This window comes from Rhinolophus ferrumequinum, chromosome 11, assembly GCF_004115265.2.
Source record: "Rhinolophus ferrumequinum isolate MPI-CBG mRhiFer1 chromosome 11, mRhiFer1_v1.p, whole genome shotgun sequence".
In the NCBI taxonomy this organism is placed as follows: Eukaryota; Metazoa; Chordata; class Mammalia; order Chiroptera; family Rhinolophidae; genus Rhinolophus; species Rhinolophus ferrumequinum.
The window spans coordinates 25181954-25205184 of NC_046294.1; the positions used below are offsets into that span (position 1 = coordinate 25181954).

General features: G+C 37.2%; 1 protein-coding gene across 6 annotated transcripts in view; it reads left to right on the forward strand.

Annotated features, from left to right (window-relative positions):
* LOC117029879 (uncharacterized) overlaps positions 1-23231 on the forward strand; it is a 172525-nt gene that overhangs the window by 51748 nt on the left and 97546 nt on the right. For 4 of the 6 annotated variants that reach the window (XM_033119150.1, XM_033119154.1, XM_033119151.1 and 1 more), the window contains one exon: positions 22076-22175. The exons of 1 other annotated variant lie outside the window; for it this stretch is intronic. The gene's annotated coding sequence lies outside the window, so the exon portion shown is untranslated. Of the gene's footprint in view, positions 1-16337; positions 16366-22075; positions 22176-23231 lie in introns of those variants that run through there. One more of the 6 variants, XM_033119153.1, reaches the window with a different exon arrangement.

Genomic DNA, 23231 nt, shown 5'->3' on the forward strand with positions numbered 1-23231 from the left:
AGTCCTGTCCTATCCACTTCCCATACAATAGCTAACATGATCTCATTTTATTTCATTCTTTGCCTCATCCATATGCTCCAGTGTTGGCCTTCTTTTGATTTCTACCACATACTAAGCTTTTCCTCTTGTCAAGAAACATGCTATTCCCTCTACCTGGAACACTCCTTTTCCTAATTTTTATATGCCTGGAACCTTCTCTTTTGTCACATCTCAGCTTACATTTCACCTCTTTAGAGAGCTCTTCCTTAACTAAACAATTCTCTTTCACTCTCCTTCTATCACCTTCCCCTCTTTCCTTCTTGGCATTTATTACAGGTTCTAAAGTATTTATTTGCTTGTTTAATGAGTATAAGCCTTTACAAAACCTTAAATGTACAAAAATAGAATGTTATTTCTCTATAGCTAAACCTAAGCCAGCTCATGAGTCTCCATTTTGCTGGATGGCAGTAGGGAGAAGGAATGTCTTGCCAATTCAAGATAAAGTCAGGTGATTCTGGATTTTCTGTTTCTTTTTGCTATATCAATTAAGAATGCTTTCCTTTCGTGTTTCTCCTTTCCTGCTCCCTCAAGGCAATTAAAATTCTGGAGAAGCTTATGTGTTTTCTGAGCTTCAGGGATGAGATATCTGGTTTGTGCCGTCTATTGCTGATGGTTCCTACTTGATGTATATTGAGTTTTGAAGGAAATGAATAAAAAATACCCATCTCCTCTCCCAAATTCTGATCTATTGATCTATAAGACAAAAGAGAAAGGCATATGGAGACCAAAATATCAGTGCTATGATTTCTAAAGCTGATGTTAGAGAATGTATTTTATACCTGTGGTCAAGTGGATTTGCTCATCACTGCTTTAGCATCAGAAAACATCCTTAAAATAGTGTCTAACAGTAAATGCTGAGGTAGTTTTCATTAGAAAAGAACAAAGGTTGTCTTAATATTTATTCTCCTGTGTCTCTGCTTAGGGGAAAAGGAGCTTGGTCACGGTCTTGGTGAATTTTTATAACACGGTTTAGTTATTTCTTTTTTAGAAAGTTCCAGAACAGTGTGTGGCCCTGCTAAGTACTTGTAAATACTTGTTGAATGGACATAAATGTTTACTATACATGGGCATTTTCCTAAATATGTTCATTTAGTTTTAAAACACAAATGTTGGGAAATAAGAATTACTTTGTAGAAGTTCGCGTCGTGCGTGTGTGTGTGTGTGTATGTCACTTTCAAGGTACAAAAATGCAGCATTAGAGGTAGGCAACCTTTAAGATGGTTCCCAATGATCCCTACCTCCTGATTTTCAAACCCTTGTGTATTCCCTTTTCCCTGAGTGTAGGCTGGACCTGGTGACTCATTTCTAACAAACAGAATATGGCAAAAGTGTTGGGATGTAACTTCTGAGATTAGGTAATTTCTCTCTCTCTCTCCCTCTCTCTTTCTCTCTCTCTCTCAGAAGCCAGCTATTACAGTTGGATCTGCCCTATGGAGAGATGCATGTGGCAAGGAACTGAGGATGGGCTTTGGCTAACAGCCAAAAAGGAACTAAAACCTTCACTGTAACAGCTCTTGAGGAAATAGATCTTGCCAGCAACTGCGTGAATGGGCTTGGAAGTGGATCCTTCCCCACTTCACTTGAGTCTTCAGATGAGGCTGCAGCCCTAGCTGACAGTTTAGTTGCAATTTCATGAGAAACCCTGAGCCAGAGACTCCCAACCAAGCTATGCCCAGATTCCTTACTCACAGAAATAGTGAGATTCTAAATGTTCAATGTTTTTATTTTTTTTTATCTTTTTTTAAAAGATTTTATTGGGGAAGGGGAACGAGACTTTATTGGGGAACAATGTGTACTTCCAGAACTTTTTTCCAAGTCAAGTTGTTGTCCTTTCAATCTTAGTTGTGGAGGGTGCCGTTTAGCTTCAAGTTGTTGTCCTTTCAGTCTTAGTTGTGGAGGGAGCAGCTCAGCTCCAGGTCCAGTTGCCATTGCTAGTTGCAGGGGGCGCAGCCCACCATCCCTTGCGGGACTCGAGGAATTGAACCAGCAACCTTGTGGTTGAGAGCCCACTGGCCCATGTGGGAATCGAACCGGCAGCCTTCGGAGTTAGGAGCACGGAGCTCCAACTGCCTGAGCCACCGGGCCGGCCCCCTAAATGTTCGATGTTTTAAGGTGCAATGTTTTGGGGTCATTTGTTATACTACAATAAAAAATGAATACATTATCTGTGTGAAGTAGGGATAACAGAATGTATCCTATCCAGCACGTAGTAGCAGAGAGAGGGCACTCAGAAGCAGAAGGTGCCCCATACATGCATATTAATATTTGTAAGTGGTAGATAACCAAAATATTTGTTAAATTGTTCTAGAGATTAAAATTTTTATGTTGCCTTCAAGAAAAATGAGGTCTTTTGGGGAGAAAGCAGACAACCATAGAGAGGTACTTGCTTGTCTTTCATCTGAGTTTATTGTATTAATTGCTGCTCCTAAAGTAGGGGTGGAAAGGGGATATAAACAATCACAGCACATCGTATTAGGTAGATTATTGAAAATGATACCTGAAAGAGGAAATTACATTGAAATGTGGGCCTGAAAATCTGGTAGAGGAGAAGACAGCAAAACCAGTTCAGATGGATCTAGGATTTTTGGTGAGATTAACAAATTTAACTTCAGGGATAGTCTTTATAAACATCAGTCATAACAATTTTCTGCCATTGACATATAATTGGAGTATTAATGCAAAATATTTTTATCATGTCCTTTTCTATTTTGGAGGGGTCTAGAGGATCCTGATATTATTGTATATAGCCTCTGAAATAAGGTGATACACGTAACAGGTGGGAAAGCCTAGTGGTTGGGAACATGGACCCAGGAGTCAGACGGGCAGGGTTCAAATCTGGCCTCCCCCTCTCCATTTACTAGTCTGATGACCTTTGGCACATTGCTTAATTTCTCTGAGCCCACTTTCCTCAACTTAAAATCATCATAATAGTAACTACTGGGAGGAATGGATATCCATACAAAGATTTCTCATAGTATTTGTCATATAACTGAATGCTAGCTGCCGTTAATTATTTTTATTATTATTGTAAATACTGAATCCTGTGCCTGGCACATAGTAGACGTGCATTAAATATCATTTTCCTGCACCTCCTTTCTTCCCCCTACTTCCTAAAACCTAGTCCATAGTATTTTCTGAGTTCTATTTATTGATTATTTATTCTCCCAATTCAAGAACCATGTTGATGCAGGAAATTAAAAAAAATGCACTGTTTGTTTAAGGGCTTTCTAATTTTTTCTTTTACTCTTAAAGGTTTTAATGTTAGCAAAGCCTTCTGAGATCTTTCAACATAAAACTGCAATTGGTAGCTTGAAGCACTACCAGGTAACAGAACGTTTTTTTTCTTTAAGTTTAGAAATGAATAGCCAGCTGAGCTAGAGGAGAGATTTTCTTACCTAGGTATTCTGGATATGTAGGATCCAGTGGCAGTTTTTGTCTTCTCCATGAATATCAAATAAGCAGGAAGGGCTGTAGTTGTCTGAAATTATGAAAGACTAGTGAACTCAGTGCTGTATCAACAAGATCAAGTATTGTAGGAAAATTACGTAAGAAAAAGGAGCAATAGAGGATTGTTTTAGACAAAATGCACAAGCGTTAACCTACATGAAAATAATTTTTAATTTGTCCTATGAAATCAGCCTTTAATTTCAATTTAACAAGTTTAACACTGAGATTATCAATAAACTCTAAGAATAATTTTGCATTTGTATATAAAATAATTCTGTTGAAAGGAGTAATTTTTTTTTTTTTTAAATCTCATCAGCTCAGTGCCTAAGGTTGAATTGAATTCATTACTTGAATTCCTTCTAGGAAGGGGTTAAATATATCAAAGACAAATAAATTAGGGTATTGCCAAGGAGCTGAGAGGTTTACAAAATTCTCCCAAGATCAGGTTTTCATGACATGTAAAGGAATGGGGGGATTGTTTAGGATATTTTGCAGTGGAGAAGAGTTTAAATGTAGCATAAACCTTAAAGAAGGAAATAGCACCTGGAAAGTGAAACCCTCCAAATTCAATGTTTAAGTCAAGTAACTTCAATTCTTCCTTAGTATGGAGGTGATTTTATTCGTTTGTTTTTAAATAAAATTTTATCAGTGATTAGGTTCAGGTGCCCAAGGATTATCCCTAAGCAAAAGCACTGGGGCTTTACTTCTTTTCCCATTCATTCATTTGTTCATTGATTCATTCATTCAACAAGTATCAGTGAGCTCCTACTGTCTGCCAGGCCTTGAATTATGCCATGGGATATAGTGGAGAATCAAACAGGCCTGGGTTTTGGGTCTGCTAAATGCTGCAGAAATGCTATATTGAACCCATCCCCCCGACAGGAATATTCACAGTATGCCTGTTAGGACATTGAAGGCTCTGAGAAGTCCTGCAGTGAAGAAACCTGTTTAGCTTTCTTTGACATAATGTTTCCTAAACTTTTATATCCTCAAAGGGCTATTCTGTCATGCAACACACTATGGTAAATCTAAGTGAAAATGAACTATGCTGTCAAGAAAGAAAGGATAACATTGGATAACCAGGCGAGTAAAACACTGTTTTAATTCATACTTGATAGCAGGAATTCCATCACCAAACAGCTTGACACCCCACTTGATGAAAAGGGAGCATGTTACTGCCTTGACTTTGCCTAAGACCCTTTCTATTTCCCCTGTTTGCGTTTTTCAGTTTGGGAAATAATATAAATTCAATATGACCAGGGAGATTTTTCAAATTGTTAACAACGGTATGTTGTGGAGCTATTTGTTCACCAAAAGGAAACCTCCTTACCATTCATGACCCACCATTTTTGGGAAATAAATAAATGTATTGACTGTGTGGTTAAATTAGATTCTTTTAAAAACATTCCAACCAATCTAACTGATCAGAAAGGAGAGGTAATCTGCCTTTTTTTCAGGACTGCATAATTTCATAAAGTTAAAATACCCATCAAGAGAATATTAGTGTACTGCAAAAAATTAATACATGCAAAGTAAGGTAAGCACATGGTGCTTTAAATTTTTTTTTCAGTGGCCCCGGGGCACCGTTATCTGCTCTTTTCTGGGAAATCACTCATCATGTAGCTATTGGGGAAAGGGAGCTCTTTGGCCCCTTTTCTGGGAGCAATCCAATGCAGTATGGATATTAATTAAATTTATTAAACAAATAACACAGCGACTCGGGGAAGCAGGGGTCCATCTGCCAGTTCTGTAGACAGATCTCTGCAGAGACGCGAGCTGAATGGTAGTTAAAGGGAAGTTGCCGAGCTCAGCAGATGGGCTCTTGTCTCCAGTGGGGAAGATTTGGTGGCGGTCCAACAACTCTTTTCCCCCTCCAGGTTTTTGTTCCTTGCAACTGTGATTGAAGAAACCCTTCTCTGTCTTTTCCCAGTCTTGTGCCACCATCCCTCCCCCTACCCCTGCTTTGTTTATTTGAGCAATGTTTAAATCTGAGTGATTTGTGAGAAAGGCAAGTCCCGGCTGATCTCATTTTGTGTATGTGCTGTAAAGCTTAAGCAGAAAATAATTAGGAAAATGTAATCCCATTGACTTTACACCCCACTTATGTATATTGCAGAAGCTCAGCCTCGTGCCCTGGAATAAAGTCCCTGAACAGATTTGAATTTAGTCAGCATCCCCATTCTCTGCATTTGGAAGTTCGTATTATTCTGAGATGCCTATTATTGTTAAAATTGTTCCTTAGATGGCTTTTAGACCTATGTGCCTTTTAAATGATGCAATTTAAGGATTCTTGTTTGTTTTTGTTTTTTTCCTAATGTCTTCAAATTCTGTTGGCAAATGTTTAGGTGCCTTACATCCCAGTGTCTCCTTCACTTGCCATCTGGGATGAGATGCCATTGATAATGTTAGATTGGCACATTTGTGATCTGCTGTGCCTTTTAAAAACCCGCTTCCCTACCTCCCGACCTACATCTTCCACACAAAAAAAGATAGTGAATTTGAAACCTTTCTGTGAGGAAAGACCACTTTGCTTTCAGTTGATTGTCGCTTCCCAGCATTTGGTATAATTTTTGACAAACACCCATTTGGACAGAATATAATGCTAGGATGTTAGATTTGGTGGCAAATCACCACTACCCCTTATCCCTCCCTGAATCTTTGCAAAATTATTTTGTAGAAGGCTCTCTCATCTTTGGCTATGTCCCCTTGCCTGGGATCACTGCCTTTCACAGGAGAAGAGGCGGAGGGAGAGCCACACAAGCGCTGTTGGGCAGATTGTGTGGTCCATTGATGGCAAATTTGTGGACTAAATAGATGCCACCTTGGGCTGAGTCCTGAAATGCCCTTGCCTTGGAAAGAGAGGTCTGATTCCAGCCAACCTGTGGGTGGGACATATTAGCCAAGATAAAGGCACCTCTGTGGAATAGAAACTCCTTCAATCAGAATGATCCCCCAATCCCTTAGTTCTCTGCCTCGCAGAGGTCTTCACTGGTTACAGAACCTGAAGAGAAGAGTGGATGAATCTGGGATTATGATTATCCCCAGGTGTCCTGAGTTTTATGGGAATATGGAAGTCAAACCCTTCATCCAGTTTGTAAGAAGAACCAACAAATGGATCCATACAGAACAAAGAAATCTTAGCTGGCAGAGCCTCTATCCAAACCAGAATGGTCAGCTCTTTTCTGCTACAATAGAAGGTGTTTGGCCAAGTCCATCCTTGATGTTAGTCCATATTTACGCTTTTTGAACCCAATTGATACCCGAATCTCATTGGATTTAACCAGGAGTTGCACTATTTTAGCTGCTGTTGTCTGTCCCTGCCCCTCACTGAGGTTCTAGCTCCCTCTCATGCCATGGTAATATTAAAAATATGAAGCCTTCCATTACTATGGCAAATTGTTGGAATTAGGTGGAGATTTTTGTTTTTCATTAGAGCCCTGCCAACAATTATTGTGAACTCCAAGAGTTATCGTTACACCCCAGTCCTTTATGGAATTTTAAAAGGCTCAGCTCAAAAGATGGTCGTGAAGTAGCTGGTGAAAAATGTTTGTTTACCAGTGAATCGTAGGTGAACTGCCAATTTATTTCTCCAGTCTGTTGGAAGTCAAAATTGGCTGGGAGCAGGGGGAAGACTCTACATTTTGAATTCATAGGCTATTTACCAGTGTCCGTTCTGCCTCTCCTTCCACACTGGTGTACCTGGACTAATTTTGTGCTCTGATTTAAATCACAATCTAGTTGCTCTGGCATCTCAATTTGAGGGAAGATTGGACGTTGTTTTTCAAAGGGAACTGCAAGTGTTTTACTCTTGTCTGAAAACAGATTGTGGCTTCGTTCCCAAGGATAAGCTTAGAAATTACGTATAAATCTCAGCGTTTCATTCTTAGCAAAATGTTTTCAACCCTGTTGTCCACACATTAGTATAAATGAACAAAAACAGAGAAAAAGCCAGGAAACACCCTGACAGACAGTGTGAACATTTTTGATCTGCTTCCTGTGCCTGCCATTCTACAGAACACATTTTGTTTATTCTCCAGCCTCTAATTGCTTTATTGCAGATTTTGTAGGCAGCATAACAAGTTGGGACTAAATGCATAAAAAAAGCTTTTGATTGAGAACTAAGTTAACACTCATCTGTAAGGAACTGGAGAGTAGCTTTAAAAATAACAGCGTATTTTAAAATTATTTGATAAGGGCAGGCATTTTTCAGTTGTTTTTTATTTATTTGGCTTTAATGTACTTTTTTTCCAAGAGCTCAAGTGCACACTTTAAAGATATTCAATCCAGGGCTCCGGATAAATATTTTGTAAAAGGAAGCAGATTTGAGAGGACCGTCACCACCAGCAGCTTTACGTAGTACCTGTCTTCAGAATTGAATGCTATGGCTCTTCAAAGCATGTCCCTCACTGTCTAGAAAAGGGACTGAAGAATGAGGACTCTGAATGAGACCCAGGCCTGGCAGCTTGTCACTGAAAACACTGACGTTTGACCTATGCCTCAGAGGACACAGCCCAGCTCTTTCGGTACAAAGGAAGGTTCCTGGCCATTGTCATCCTTAAGGATCTCGCAGCCCATTTCCCATGTCTCAGTCTTGATTCTGAGACCATGTCTGAAGCTTATCATAATACTGGATCCGATAAATCTTGATTGATTGTTGATTAGATTTGCATTTGGTTTCTAGGAGCCGAACAAAAATAACCCAGCACTCTACGTTCTGGCCTCTGGCCAACTGAGTCTGCCCAGGTCTTGGAATGCCTTATCTTTGTGATGCTTCGGAACTCTGCCTTCAGTTCCTCTATGCAAGTCTTTTCAGGTCAGGCTGACAGGAGGGCCTTCCTCGGGGGCTGGCATGATTCTTTTGTTCTCACTCTCCAGTAGATTTTAATTCAAACTCTGAGTCTTACAGTGGGAAGGGAATTTAGAAGACACCTAGCCCATCTTCCTCTCCATGACAATTCTTATTGGGGGTGGAGTGCAGTATGTGAATTTCTGGTGCTTGTCAATTCGTAATAGCAGAGAATTTGCCCCCACATTGTTGCAGTTTCTAATTTTGCAGGTTTTAAATGTTCTGGATGTTAGAAAATTATTCTTTATACCAATGAGTAAAAATCTCAATCTAAGGAAACCCAGAGTTTGTTTGTAGAGTTTATGATAATAAAGTCACAATTAAGCTCACTGGTATTTCGATTTCTTTTTCTATATCATCTGTCTTCAAATATGCTCATGTTTAATAACTGGCTACTACTGTTGGTTGGACCCTTATGTGCCAGCCCCCATGCTAAGTGCTTTACATACATCATGCCATTTAATCTTTACAACGTGCCAATATTCTCATTTTAAAGATGAGAAAATTGATGCGAGGAAATGTTAAGTAACTAGCCCAAAGACTAATCTAAGTAATCTAACCTAATCTAAAGTCATAGTTAATAGCCAGACCTGGATTTGAAACCAAAACAGCTGACACTAAAACCCTTGCATTTTACCACTCTGCTATATCGTTGCCCTGTATTTACTTATTTCTAGGTTATAACTTACTTAGATCCAAAAGGAAGTTGAAGCCTCTAAGTAAAAGTGCACCTAAAATAGCACAGTTAAAAACCACAAGAAAGAGAGAAATTATATGGGAACCCTTCAAATTTTTGGAAACAGCAATCCCGTGTCTCCAGAATTTACGCTTTCCAAGTCAACATTGCCAGTTTCTTAAACTTTCTATCCACTGAGAAGAAGGTGGTTGCTGGACTGTGAACCCTCTGGGGGAGGTGGCCTTGTCTTATCACGGTTGGGTTTCCAGTGCTTAGCCGATGGTACTAGGTAAGGATGGAAGGAATGCGCTAGAAAAGAGAAAGCTGATTGCATAGATTTGACTCAGGCTGCCAAGGCTGAGGCAGCCTCATTCAGAGCAGATGTTGGGTCACATTGGATGGCACTGTGACTTGGGAACCTACGGCAAAAATGGGGGTAGGGGAGGAGAAGAGGTAGAATAAGAGAATATTTATCTTTCTTGTCTATTCTCCACTGTACTTTTGCATTTGTGATTATGTATATCACTGTAAACCACATTGAATCCCATTAGAATGAGGCAGGATATAAACAAATGCTTATATTGATACAGACACACATACATACACATGAACTATTAGATCGAATTGACTTGTTTAGTGAAATCCTTTCTTGTTTGGTGAGGTAGATAAATAGAGGGTGGTTTCATAATCAGGAAGAGGCTAATGATGGCCACAGTTGCCGAAAACGTGAGGCATGAGCCAAGACGGTCAGAAGGTTGGGCTCTCTGTGTATAGTGGGAGCCATCCTTCCAGGTCTCACCGTGACCATTCCAGGTACTGCAATTTCTAGGCCTTTGCCAGGCTGGTCACTTCCGCTGGAACTTATGCGAGTTGCTCTTACGACTGAACATTGTACCTCAAAGTCATGCAGAAAGAAGAGAAATGAATGTTCTTGTCTTATTGATTGCAAACAGTTTTACTTCTATTCATGTGGCTGGAGACTGGAGTTGTTTTTTTAACAATGGCATACATCACACTGTGCCATATTGACTTTGTTGTCAACTAAAACCCCTGGTTCTCGTTAGACATCCCTCTTCCTTGTGCATGTGACATTTTATACCTAAATTCAGGACTTTACATTTATTACTCCCATTTTGTAGATGGAGAAGTAGGTTCAGGGAGGCTAAGTAACTCATCCCTCTCTCGACCCTCCCACCTTTTCTCTACCTCCCTTGTAGTCTCTTCACTTTTTATTTGTGTACTCCCAGTCCTCAGACTTTGCCTCGTTTCTATGCTGGTTGGTTCCATTGTGTTCTTGACCCGGTGGTACCCGGGAACTGAATGATGGGTTTGTGGGGGTTTCCATACTGTCTTCTTTAGGTGCTGAGTGTTTGCAAAATATGGTAAATAATTCACTGTGTGTCTCCTATCACTGTGCTAAAATGATTGCCTTCCTCTGTCATCTTCACATACTAGGCCTCCAACCCCGGGGGGAGGGGAGAAGGAGGAAGAAACTACACAGTTTGATCAGAACCCGGTAGTCCAGTTGTCAGTGGGTTCCTTGTCACACCCTTGCTTTGTTCTCCCTAGAGAAGGTTTGGGGGTGAGCTCGGCGGGCCTGTACCACAGGGCTACAGTGGCTACCCATCTCTAATTACCACCCTGCTTGGCCATATTCAGGATGCCATAGTCCAGGGGCAGAGTTTTGTAGTGTTTTGTAGACAAAGATTCACTACTGGAGGTCACGGTCACTTACTTTCCATCAGGACAGAGGGTTGGTTCCTGGGTGGCCCATTCCCCCGAGTCGGGCTGGACTCAACATGAGAGTCTCTCAGGTACTAGAAACTTTTGTTTATGAGGTTGGAAACCTTGGGCGGTGAGGTAGAGCCTCATGAAAAAGTTTCTTCCTTTGGACAGATTGCAGCACAGGGAAGAAATCTTGTTTTTCCTTCTCCTCTAAGCCTATATAGACCAGGGCCACATTCCTTGCCAAGGTGACTCAGGTAACAGGAATGTCTTGACTTGAATAATGGGCATAGCCCTTTTTCTCTCTGACACCTCTGTCCTCCCCAACCCTTACCAGGGGTCACTGAGATGCAAAGTCAAGTTTTAGTTCAGTTCTGCAGAACTTTGATTATTTGTAATACTCATCAGTATTCATTCAGTCATCAAATATTTGTTAAGTGCCTGCTAGGAGGGCATACTGTACACAAAAACAGAGACAGCAGTGGGCCCTGTCCAAGTGGGGATGCCATTCTTGAGTTGAATTCCCCCTTCCCTTAGGACATCTCAGATTCCGCCGTGAGTGAGGGTTCAGCATCAACCCATATATTGTCTTCTAGTTGTGCTGTTGCTGTTTTTTTCTCTTAGTTTTGATATTAAAAAAAATCAGCATGAATAGAAATGCTGGTATTTCCTTCCTGCCTCCCCATGCTTCTTGTCACTGGATCATCCTAGGTAGCCCTTTGATGCTTATCCCCTACTATGGAGAACACTGTTTAGAGGACAGAAAGATTATTTGGGTAAACTAAAGGCAAACAAAGTAAAATACCATTGAAATAATACAGGGGTAGGAGAAGCGACTGATTCTCTGACTGTGGAGCCTGTGAAGAGTTTGTTTCTTTCATTTGTTCATTCAAAAAACAGTAAATTGAGCAATTCTTGCCAGGTGCAGTATTATACATGGGGGAGAAAAAGATAATTTACTTAGTCCCTGCCACTGGGTGGCTCCCAGATTAATGACGAAGACTGAAAAGCAAATGAGAAATTGCAAAATGGTATATGGAAAGGAATTTTAAAAAGTCCAGACGCCCTCACCTTCTGCATGTCTTTGTCAGTTTCTTAATTGGCTCTACTCAGACCATGGCTATTAATTTCAACTCCTCCTGCAAGCAGCCCTCCCCCTTTTCTCCTTATCCTACTCTATGTCTTTCCATGCCACTTATCAGCTTATAAGATTTTATATAATCTAATTATTTATTATATTTACTTTCACTGTCTTCTCCCACAAGAATGCCAGCTTCTTAAGGGTAGGGATATTGGTCTATTCTGTTCACTCGTCTGTCTCAGCTCCAGGAATACTTTGTTGAAAGAATGAATGAAGGAGGTGATCATCAATCTCAGTCTGATTATTGAAGGCTGTGTACAGAGATGGGGGAATGATCAGGGAGGATGTAATAAAGACAGTGATGTTTGAGCTGGGTCATGCATTGTAAATTGAAATTTTAAGGGGAATACGCATGCTGTGCAGAAGGAACAGCATATGCAAAAGTGTAGAGGTTAGAAGGAGCCTGTGCTGTGTGTTGGGGAAGTATTTGTAGAATTTAGGGTATATGGTGGAGAACAGTGGAAGATGAGTCTGGAAAACTGAGGAAAATTGTGAAGCCCCTCATATGTGTTGTTTATCACGGGGGAATTGCAGACAGCCAAAGTGCCTGAGGAACTGGAAAAAGAGAATTTGTTAAGCTAGTATAACATATAGAAAATCTTGCTTCCTCTATTTCCAGCCCATTGTACTTGTCTAAAGCATGGCAGTTGAGGAAAGGACTCGTAATGGATGTCCGTGGGCTTTGGACAAGGCCTGGGAGAAATAACTGAAAATCTAGGTTACGAAACATGTTTTCATCTTTATCACCTGGCACAGTGCCCACTACATAGTAGTTCTGTAAATACATACAGAAACAAATGAAAGAATGAGCTTGTTAAACAGTGTCCAGCTGATCCCCAAAATGAAAAGAATAACACTTAATTGGTATCTAATTCTTTCCCCATTAGAATTAATTTTTGCTGATGTGAATGCCTCCCGGACATGTTTGCTCACAATCTCTGTGACTCCTTTCTGGTGTTATACCTTTGTGATAAAGAGCATGAACTTTGCAGTCAGACCAACTTGAATGTGAATCCTGGCTCCATCACTTACTAGCTGCATGGCCTTACATGAGTTGCTTTACCTCTCTGAGTCTTACTTCCCTAATAGGGTGTCAGCACCTGTTGTCTTGGATCGTGTGAGGATTAAATGAGATAGTCCGTGAAAGCATTCCACACAGTTCTTAGAACTTAGTAAGCACTCAATAGTGGGTGACTATTAGCTTTTTATATTAATGGGGAGGAATGACGTGTCCGGGTCAGTCTTGATAAGCATGTATAGGGTTGGGAAACATTGATGGTTTCATTTGCCTTAGCCAAAACAGAGTGAAACAAATATGGCCCATTCTATTATTTAATAAGTTGGTAAATGTTTCCTTTGTGCCAAGCAGTATTAATGGAAATATAAACCCAGCAAGAGAATTACAGAAAAGATGCAGCTTTCCAGTGACTCGTAGTGACTGAATGTATCACGTACTGCATTTCTCATACATGCGGACACTGTGGGGTGATATCTCATAAAGAGAGCTTGTTAGGTTGGGATGATAATAACAAAGTTATTGTAGGTTTGATACCTGAAACTGACCAGGTATTATGATATGGAAACGGTCTGCCTTTTCACTGCGAAGAGCCCAGGCATGTTGAAAATGATACAAGGTGAAAAGGGAGAAGAATGGCTCCTTACTCCTGGAAAGATCCTCAAAACTCACGTTCGATTGGTGGTTCATTAATCTCAGCAAAATTTTGAATCCTGGTGCTGTGTCAGGCTCTGTGCTAAGTACTTGCCACTGATCATCTCACTGAAGGTTCATAGCAGCAATGTAGGTATTCTTTCCCCCATTATGTATTCATTTATGAAGCTTTGAGAAGTGAAGACTCTTGTCCAGGTTCCCTTGCAGAGCAAGCGGAGGAGTTGGGACTTGAATCTCTGTCTTTTTCACCCTGAATTCCTAACCTCCAAGCTCTGCTTTTTGCCTCAGGGTGCAGTCAGACTGTGCCTACAGCTTTGTTAATGAATGAACAGCAGTCATTTTCTAACGCGGGTTAGAGCAATTTGAATTCCTGCAAGATACAGGATGTCTGTCTTCTCTTGGTATCCGACGTCTAATGACTATGAAGTGCTAGCAGAATCATTTGTGAAGGTGACTCTGACAACCATCCGTCCAATGAGCTCGGCAGTCGACTGTTCTCTTGCTATTCTGTTTGTTCATTCAAACGAGACTTTAAAAAGCCACATGTATTCATTTACATACTGACTTCATAGAGAGGATAGGAAGAAGTGACATATTTAAGAAATTAATTTTACTTACTCCACTTTGGGATGTTTTGCCTGGGTGTTTGGGTATGATACACATAATTTATGTGTCATAGATCTAAAATAATTTTTAAAGTTTCTAATTTCAGGTAAATATATTTTATAATAAAAAGCAAATTTTAAACCAATCAATGACGTGATCATTTGGGCCATATAGTCAGATTTAAGATGCTCGAGGAGTCAGATTACTCTCGTTGAAATTCTTCCTGGAGTGTAAACCAAGCATTTTGGGATGTGGCGTTAATATTGTCATCCAGGATAACGTTTCAACAGACTAATACACACTCTGTGATTCAAAAAGCCCAAACTATCTGATATTTCTAAAAGTCCGGGCAGAAGCTTGGGCTGTAAGTAACTTTGATTCTTATATGGATCCCTTAGTTCCATGTTATTTATTCCCTGGCCCTAGCCTAGCTCCAACCCTGACCAGATACTATCTACTTGTTGGCTTTTGGTCTCACAAAGGACAGGTTATATAAGGGGAATTGCTTATGCACATTTGTCACCACTTCCAAAGAGAATACCCCGCCTCCCAAGTACATACCCTTTTGTTGGTAAATTCCTCCACTATTCAGAGAGCAATTAACATCAGAAAATTTAAAAATGTATATCATGTGCTAGAATTTTGCCCTTATTTACTTAAACATTATTCAACCCAAGTGTAAAACACACTGCTAGGGCCCTTTAAAAAAATTTTTTTATTAGGTTTTTAATTCAACTATAAAGACAATTCAAGTGAGAAACTTCAGTGCATTGATTTTGTTCTTTGAGTCATTGCACTGTAATTAGCTGAGTTGCGTTTTAAATGCAGCACAAGAACATCTTTCTTGTCTGTTTATGTCAGAAAAAAATGGCTAATGAGCACTTATCAAAAAGATGAACATTTTTTCATTAGATTAAGTAAAATCAAAACAGATTTATAATGTACTATTATGTTTCAGCTTGGAATAAATTGAGCAAAATAGCTAATATCTTCACAGCTTCCTGGGAATTTATTTGCATGGCAGGATCCTCCTCCCCGACACACTTAGACATCAGAAAAGTGCCCCTTTGTGGTGACTTTCTTTGTGGAGTCAAGGCGCATTCCCAAAGGATTTGGAAAGCCCAAAATATTATTTGTAAGATCCGAGTATCAATGAAGTGGGTGTCAAAATTGATTTTCTTTGGATTATGTCGGTGTGCTCTGCTACTTGTTCATACAGTTCTTTAAAATGGTTTTTAAAAATGGTTTCCCTTGACTTTCTCATAGTGGTCGGTCAAAATGCCACCTGGCACTCAGTATCACACAGAGCTTTTCTTCTAGTCTGAGATTTGTGTGTGTGTTCAAATGGATATGTATTAGCCTGTGTGTGACCAAAAGATACAGGCGATGAAGCAGTGTTGATGCCTTAGGAAAGTTTAATGTAAAAATGTACAAGTTTAAGAAACTTCTCCTTTTAATGTCACTTAGAGGGCAGGTTATTTTCAGATCGTCAAAGATTCTAAGTCATTACTTGTTCTTCTACTATGTGAGAGCTGAAGTTCATTTTCATCAGTGCCTGCTTGGGGCTGTATGTTATGTGCATATCCACAAAGCAACCAATATAACAAGGCCTGCGTGAGTAAAGAAGAATCTGGACTTCCTTAAGTTTTCTGAGTTGGCATTAGGGTGAATGGACAAGAGATTAATCCTCTGTGTATTAAAAAAAAAAAAAAACAGAAAGAGAGAGAGAGAGAGAGAGAGGGAAGGAGAGAGGGAGGGAGGGAGGGAGGGAGGGAGGGAGGGAAGGAAGGAAGGAAGGAAGGAAGGAAGGAAGGAAGGAAGGAAGGAAGGAAGGAAGGAAGGAAAGAAGGGAGGGAGGGAGGGAGGGAGGGAGGGAAGGAAGGAAGGAAGAAAGAAAAAAAGAGAAAACTGCTCAGACCACTCGAGACTTAACTTAGCGTAATCACCTAACTTCTCTCCACATAGCACACTTTTGGGGAAACATTTTAATTGAAGTATAGCACATTCATAAGTGAAAAAGCTTGACGAATTTCTACAAAGTAACGTATCCATGTAAACACCATCTAGACCAAGGTGTAGAGTATTACTGACACTGCAGAAGCCTTTCTGCCACTTCCCAGTTGTCCTCCACCTAAAAGTAACCATCATTTGGATTTCTATCACAGTAGCTCACTTCTGATGTCTTGGAACTTCAAATGAATGGAAGCATACATCAGGTACTCTTTTGTTTGGCTTCTTTCCCTCATGATTATGTCTTTGAGATTTCTTAATGTGATTGTGTGCAGCAGAAAGTCATGATTTTTCATTGTTGAATAGTAATCTATTTTTTGTGTTGTTTCCAGTTTGGGTCCATTGTGAACAATGCTGCTATGGTTATTTTTGGATGTGTCTTTTGGTGGACATATGTATGCATTTTTGTTGGCTATATACTAAGGAGTGGAATTGCTTGATCATAGGATATGCATTTGTACAATTTTAGTAGAAACTACAAAATAGATTTCTCTCAACAAGGTTTTATAGTTTTCAATGTACAGGTCTTCTACATTTTTTATTAGCTTTCTTCCTAGCTAGCTGGTGTTTTTGATGTTAGATATTCTTAGATAGCTTATATTGTACTAATGTAAATGGTATTGTTTTAAAATTTTATTTTCCAATTGTTTAGTGTTAGTATATAGTAATACAATTGATTTTAAGTATGATGTCTCTATCCAGTGATTTTCTAAATCCACTTTTTAATCCTTAATAGTTTATTTGTATATTATTTTGAATATTTTATGTATACATTCATATCATCTATAAACAATGAGAGTTAAAAATATTTTTAAATAATTCAAATTTCTTTTCCTTGACCACAGTAGAATGTTTAATAAAAGTGGTGATTGCAGACATCCTGGTTTCATTCCCGATTTCAGGGGAGAAAGCTTGCACTATTTTACCATTAATATACTTACTGTAGATTTAAAAATATATTCTTTATTATTTAAGGCAGTTCTTTCTAGTCCTAGTTTAAATTTTTAAAAATCATGAATGGACATTGAATTTCATCAAATGCTTTTTAAAAAACTATTTAGTGACTATATAACTTTTCTTATTTAATTAGTGGGGTAAATTATATTGATTGATTTACAAATGTTAACAGCTTTGTATTACTGTTATAAATTAACTTGGTTGAGATCTATGCTTTATATACATCATGGGATTTGATCTGTGACTATTTTAATTTGATTTTGCCAAATATTTACATCTATTTGTATGGCTTTATACTTATACTTTCCTGTAATATTTTGTCTTTATTGCTAAGCTTTGGTATCAAGTGTTATATCAGCCTTATAAAATGAGTTCAGAATTGATCTCATTTTATCCATTCCTTGGAATAATTTGTATAATATTGGTGTCAGTTCTTCTTGAAATGTTTAAGTACTTTACCGATTAAGCCACTGGGCCTGCAATTTTCTTTGCAGATAGGCTTCTAATTATACATTCATATTTTTAATGGGCAGAGAACCATTGGGATTTTCTATTTTTTCTTGTGTCAGTTTTGGTAAATTAGTATTTTAAAAAATGAATTTGTCCATTTCATCTAAATTATCAAATTTATTGGTCTAAAGTTATTTATAGCATCTTATCTTTTTAATGCTTGTGCAAGCTCTGTAGTGATGTCCCTTTTTTCATTCCTTATATTGGTGATTTGTATCCTCTGTTTTTTCTTTACAGTCTTACTGGGCTTTATCCATTTTATTTGTCTTCTTTTCTCAAAGAACAGACTTTTGGCTTTATTGTATCCCTCTGTTATAGGGTTAGAGGGATATGGCTCATGGGTCAAATCTGAGCCATCACCTATTTTGTAAATATGGTCATGTTGAACACAGCCATATCCATTCACTTGTGTATTGTCTATGCTTACTTTTGACTACAATGACAGAGTTGAGTAGTTGTGATATATTTTATGGCTTATAAAGTTTAAAATATTTACCATTTGTCCCTTTACAGAAAACATTTACTGACCTCTGCTCTGCTTTTTTCTACTTCATTGATTTTTGTCCTTACCTTTATTATAGCTCTTTATGCTTTTTTTAGTTTAGTTTGCTGTTCTTTTTCAAGCTTCTTGAGATGGATCCTTAAATCATTAATTTCTATCCTTAGATTTTCACTTAATATGATATTTTCTCTAAGTACAGATTAGCTATATCTCACAATTTTTGTCATATTTTTATTATCATTCTTGAAAAAGTTTTCTTATTTCCATTGTTACTTCTTATTTACCTCATAGATTATTTCAAGTTTATTAATTGGCTTTCAGGCATGTAGGGATTTTTAAAGTTTTTTTTTGGTTACTGATTTTTAGATTAATTCCACTGTGCTCAGAGAACATGTTCTGATTTTAATTTTTTGAAATTTGTTGAGACTTGTTTTATAATAAATATATGTTTTATTTAGGTAACTATTCCATATGTACTTCAAAATAAATGCATTCTACAATTGTTGGATGCCATATTGTTTGTTAATCATGTAATTCTGTATTTCTATATATTAACTAATTTATTTTCTGCTTGTTCTTTGAGCTATTGAGAGAAGTGTGTTAAAGCTGCCCACTGTGATTGGGGATTTGTCTATTACTCCTTTGGTTTTGTTAGTTTTAACCGTATTTGAAGCTATGTTATGAAATCTTCATGTTGAATTGACCTTTTATCTTTACCAAAAGTTTCTCTTTTATATGTAATAATGCTTCTTGCCTTAAAATCTGTTTTGTCTATCACTAGTATAAACATATAATTAAAGTATATCTATACGAGCCTTTTTTCTTCTTAATATTTGTACGATTTTTCCATCCTTTTACTCCCAAATTTCTGTGTCCTTATATTTAAGATGTGTCTATTATAAATAACGTACACTTGAATTTATTAAAATCTATTCTGAGAGTCTTTGCCTATTTTTTGAAGATTTTGTTATAATCATGTGATTATTGCTATTTTTAAATTCAAAGCCACTGTCTTACTGTTTGTGTTTTGGTCCTTTAACCAGATATATTGCCTTCTTTTGGATTTGAAAAGTATTTTTTATTGTTGAGTTTTTTTCCTATGTTAATTAAACATCCTTTTCCTATTATTTTAGTGATTATCCCAGAGGTCACAGCATGGATTCTTGACTTACAGTCAACCTAAAATTAGGATTGTTACCACTTACTAAAAAATGCCAGGACTTTACAACCCTATAATTCAGTTTACCCTCATATCTCTTCTGCTACTGTTGTGTGATATTTTAATTCTATACATATTTTAAGCTCCCAAGACAATATTAATATTATTGTTTTAAGCAGTCAATATTAATTTAAATTTACCCACTTCTCTACCCTTTCCATTGATTTTCATTCTTTTCCGCATTATTATGCTTTCATTGAGGGTAAGTTTCCTCCTGAAGGGTGCCCTTCAGCATTTCCTTTAGTGTAGGTCTGCTTGGGATAGATTCTCTCAGTTTTTGTTAAATAACTATTTTGCTTTCATTTTTAAGGATATTTTCTCTGGGTATAGAATTCTAACTCTGCAGTTATTTACCTTAAGAAATTTAAAGGCTTCATTCTTTTGTCTTCTTCCATTTTTTCCATTGAATAAGTCAGGTTATTGTTGTTGCTTTGAAGGTAAAATATCTTATTATTCTTTGCTTCATTTAAGATTTTCTTTGTCTTTGATTTTCAGCAGTTTTATTATGTTTGTTTTTTTAATTTAATTTGTCCAGCTTGGGTTCATAATGATTCTTGAATTTGTGGCTTCATGTCTTTCATTATTGGGAAACTTTCTGTCAGTATCTCTTCAAATATTCCATCTTAACCATTATCTCCCTCTTGTCTGTCTAGAACTTTAGTTACAACAATTATGTTACTTTTTAAAAATAGTGGTGTCCTACATGTCACTTGTGTTTGTTTTGAATTTTAAATCCCTTTAATTTGTATCTTAGTCTGAATATTTAGATTGACCTATCTTGCAGTTAATTAATTCTCTCTTCTACTGTGACCAATAACCTATCTATTGAATTCATAATAAAATGGTTGTATTGCATAGATTCCCATACTCTGGCAAAATTTTCAATTTTTTAAATTTGTTTTTGAACACATTAATGACAGCTTTTTGGGGGTAACTTTTAATTTTTTTCTTTTTTTTAATTAAAATGTATTGGGGTGACAGTAGATCATTTTTTTCATAATTTTAAATATACAGAAAACTTGTAGAAATAGTATAACACATTACTGTATATCTTCTACCTATATTCACCAACTTTTTACATTTTTTCCTCCATTTTCTTTATCATCCTCCCCTCCATGTACATATATTCCCCACATCCCTCCCACACATATACATTATTTGTGAACCATTTGACAGGGTGTTGCAGATGTCATGCCTCTTTATTCCTAATTTTTTTGGTTTTCTATTTCCTAAAAGCAAGAAATTTCTCTTAATGTAAGTAACCATAGTACAAATATCAAAATTAGGAAGTTTAATATTGATAAAATACTATTATCTGATCTGCAGTCTCAGTTCAAATTTTATCAATTATTTCAATAATGTCCCTTATAGGTACATATTTTTTCCCAGTCCAGTATGTAATCTAGGATCATGCATTGTATTTAGTTGTCATGTCTGTTTAATTTATTTGAATGAAACAGTTCTTCCGCCTTTATTTGTCTTTCATGATCTTGATATTTTTGAAGAGTGTGGAACAATTACTCTGCAGTATGTTCCACAATTTTGATTTGCTTGATGTTTCATCGCGGGTAGATTCAGACAATGCATTGTTGGTAGAAATAACACAGAAGTGATACTGTGGCCTTTTCAGTCCATTATATCAGGAGGCACATGATGTTCATTTGACTCATTATTGGTGATACTAACTTTGAGAACTTAGATAAGTAGATGTCTGCCAATGTGAGTTACCATAATATTACTATTATTGATTTCTAATGAATAAATTATTTGAGGGGAAATACTTTGAGACAATGGAAATATTTTGATTCTCATCAAATTTGTACCCAGTATATTTTAACATCCATTGATGATTCTTGACTGAATTAATTATTACTATGATGTTTTCAGAATGATTGTTTTCTAAGTCTACCATTCTTTCTGCATTTATTACTTGACATACTTATGTAAGAGATAAGTTTTCTTTCATTCCCATTTGTTAATTTGGTAGACTTGAGAGTTCTTATTTAATTCAATGGGTTGTAATCCATTGATCTCATTTTTTAATTTGATGCTCAAATGTTCCAGATTTGGCCATTGGGAACCCACTTAAGCTGGCTCTTAAGAACTTTTGCCATGCCCATCATTCTTTGAACATTTCTTTACTTTCTGGCACATTAAGATGTTCCAGGATTACCTTTTACCTTATCTGCCCTGGCATTGGAATCAGTCATTTCTTCAAGGAACCCTGGTTCCTTTTACTGGAGAATGGTATTTAGAAAATAAGATCTGGACACTAAGTGTGCTCATCTTCTACTGGAGTGCCAATGCATCTAGGCTCAATAGGTCTAGCGTAAACAGGATTATATCTCTATCCCTAATCTAGGAGTTCATACTGTACTCCCGAATCTAATCTAACACTAGAAGGTTCATTTTAGTTTTCTTCTTTCCTCTGTTTCTAAGTCCTTTCTCCAAGTGAGAAACCTGGCTGATATTATCCTTAGAGTATTCTCTCATTATCCCAGGTTTAGATTCACAGAAAGAAGGTCAGAATTGCTAATCCAACCACTATAAAAATACACATCTTTTAACTAGTGTTCAATATTTGTTAGAAGAGTTTTGTCTTAGACTGAATCTATATAGTCAAAACCCTGTATTCAAAACTAGTTATTTTTTTTCCCTTTTAGTGTGATTGTGTTATTTATTTGAAATATAGTTAAGCTCACTTGTTTCTGTTTATATTCCATTTTAGGTTTCTTTCTCCTCCATCATTGTTAATTTAACTTTGTCGTCGTCGTCATCCTCATCGTCGTCATCATCATCATCACCACCATCACCGCCATCATCTTACTGTGAGTATGTAAAGCATTAACATGGTTCCAAAACTGAAAATTACACAAAAAGCTATATTCAGAGGAGTGTTACTTTCTTTTCTCCACCCTATCCACTTTGGTAAGGAATTCTCATTAGTTTCTGGTTCAACTTTCTTGAGTTCCTTTTTGTAAATATAAATAAATACCTTTATATTATCTATTTCCTCTCTTTCTTATACAGAAGTAGCATATGTATAGTCTTTTGCACTTTGCTTTTTCTTTTTGTTGACAACAAAGATATCCTGGAAATCATGCCGTATCACATCTTCTTTAGTTTTTATTTACAGCTGCATAATATGCCATTGTGTGACTGTATCATAGTTTATTCAACCAGTGTCCTATGTGTGTTTTTCCCCAATATTTCTCAATTACAAACAGTGATGTAAAAACAAACAAACAAAAAAAAAAAAAACAAAAGAAACACACAAAAAAACAGTGATATACCTTGTTCATATGTATTTTTGTACTGTTGAAGCTGTATCTTCGAGGTAAATTTTTGATGTGGGCAAAAGATAACCCACTTGTAGTTTTGTTAGATATTGTCAACTTCTCCTCCCATAAGATGGGACATTTCCACTAGCAATCTATTGAGAATGTCTTTTTCTCAGGGCTTTGTCAAGAGAATGTATTATCAAGCTTTGTAATTTTTATCAAATCTAATCATTGAGAAATGGTATCTCAGCATAGTTATAATTTACATTTTTCTTCTTATGACAGAAGTTGTCCATCTTTTCATATGTTTAAAGGTCATTTAAAAATCTTCATTTGTGAATTGTATGTTTGTGACTTTTGATTATTTTTCTATTGGGTTTGTGATTTTTCCCCCTCTTAATTTTAGAGTTCTTTATGTATTTGGGATGGATAGTAGCCCTTTATCTTTGATTCCTATTAATAATAGTTATTTTAAAATTTGTGTGAGTCTGTGGGACTATCTTACTGTCTTTTTGGAAAAAAAAAGTCTTTTGAGTTTTGGTCATTTGTTCCTCTTTCCTGGTAGGCCTGGTAGGTTTCGATTGAATCTCAGACTTTGTATAT